Source organism: Pinus tabuliformis, chromosome 5_2 (genome assembly GCF_031772625.1).
Source record: "Pinus tabuliformis cultivar Carrire ecotype Pingquan chromosome 5_2, CPIR1, whole genome shotgun sequence".
NCBI lineage: Eukaryota > Viridiplantae > Streptophyta > Pinopsida > Pinales > Pinaceae > Pinus > Pinus tabuliformis.
The window spans coordinates 375,254,636-375,256,354 of NC_142306.1; positions in this window are offsets into that span (position 1 = coordinate 375,254,636).

Below are 1,719 nucleotides of genomic sequence, written 5' to 3' on the forward strand. Positions count from 1 at the left end.
TGTTAAAACAATGATTTACAAGTTTTATCTAGAATGAATCTTTTTATCTAGAATGAATCTCGGTGATAGAAAGTGGTTCAATTATCAATTCTATAATAAAATTAATTTTATTGGGTAAAGGTGGGAAACAAGAATAGACATCAAATTGAGGAAGTAGAGCTACCTAAATTAGGAGACACAAAAAGATAGGAGATCTCGACAGATGAAGAGGCTTAGCGACTTGCAAAGGCACATGACTTCCTCTAGGTAGGTGACCTTTTCTCTCCCCAAAAATCATTTCTCTTTTCCATTTTTCCCCATCTATCATCTGACCCTATGCCTTCCCTATTAAGAGGGTTTTTATCCACCCTCCATCTCCCATTAACTCATTTTTTCCGCTGTAAACACTCCAGTTGAGTGTTTTCCCATCTAACTTCATCTCTCCGCCCAGGCCGCCAAGCTCATCTCTCACCCTTTCTTGCTTTCTCTCTCAATGAATTAGATTTTGGATCTAAAGAAGTCATGAGGTCACATTTTGAGTGTCAGCTCCTCCACCTAGCCACCATGAAGAATAGTTCATGTGAATAAAAACGGCGATAGGAAAAATCATGCGACCTCGCGACCTCCCTTATCACGAAACTTGCAACCTTGCAGCTCCTATGACTTGCTCACCCAAGTGACTTTTGCGACTTGCAAACCCACGACCTACCTAAATTTGTGGCCTAAAAATCTAGTCGCCGAGTTGCTTGTCTCTTCTCTCATTTCTTGCGACCCACCGATCTATACAACCCACTGACCTCTTCTAGACAACACTCCTCTCTGAGACTTTACTTAGTGCTTTGAAGCCTTGATTCATGATTTGCTTTTGGCTTTATGTTGTTCATGTCATCTCTCTCATCATGGGATTACTTGTTTGACTTGGTAGGCAATGCCGATCTTGAGTGTATTTCAATAACCTCTTTCTCTCAAGAGATGACACCTCCAGTAGTCAAGCCTTCCCAAAAGAGTGCCAAAAGAAACATTCAGGAAATCTATCAAGATCCACCACCTACTATTTATAGGGACATAACACGCAACCTTAACAAGGCCACCAAACTCTCTTAGTTCGACATTTATGCTAAGTTTTCTAAGAAGGACATCCCTGAGGATGAGGAAGGCTTCCAGGTATATATCAACATCAAGAGGTCTAGGCTCCACAAAGTGGTCTCACACCCGCTTCTCTTCTCGTGTGCAAAGACCATCAATTGGATTTTTTAGAACACAAAAAGACACTGATGGGTAGTAAGAAATCATACAAGTGAACCTTTCGTAGCCATCTCTTTAGGAGACATTTCTACTTATTACAAGTTGTCGGAAAGGGATGAATAATTTAGTACCAAATGGCTATCAAATTTCCCAGTTCCAACTAAGGAATTTTTAAGGACTTGGTGACAAGACCCTTCTAAGTTCTGGGTAAAGAATCATCAAGTGTACAGGACGGAAGGCTTGAAGAAATTCTACCACCTCATTTTCACAATGATGAATCAATTATACAGGAATACTGACATCGATAACTTCCTCGAAACATGGGTAGCTATCATGTATGTCATTGCCACTAGAGGTACAATCTTCAACTAGACTAGTATTTTAGTTTCCACATTAAGGACTAACATACATTCAGTGAAACATCTTGAGGATGACCAACCATCATAATTCTACATGGCCTTGTACCTATTAGATGTGGTCTATACAACATGTCAG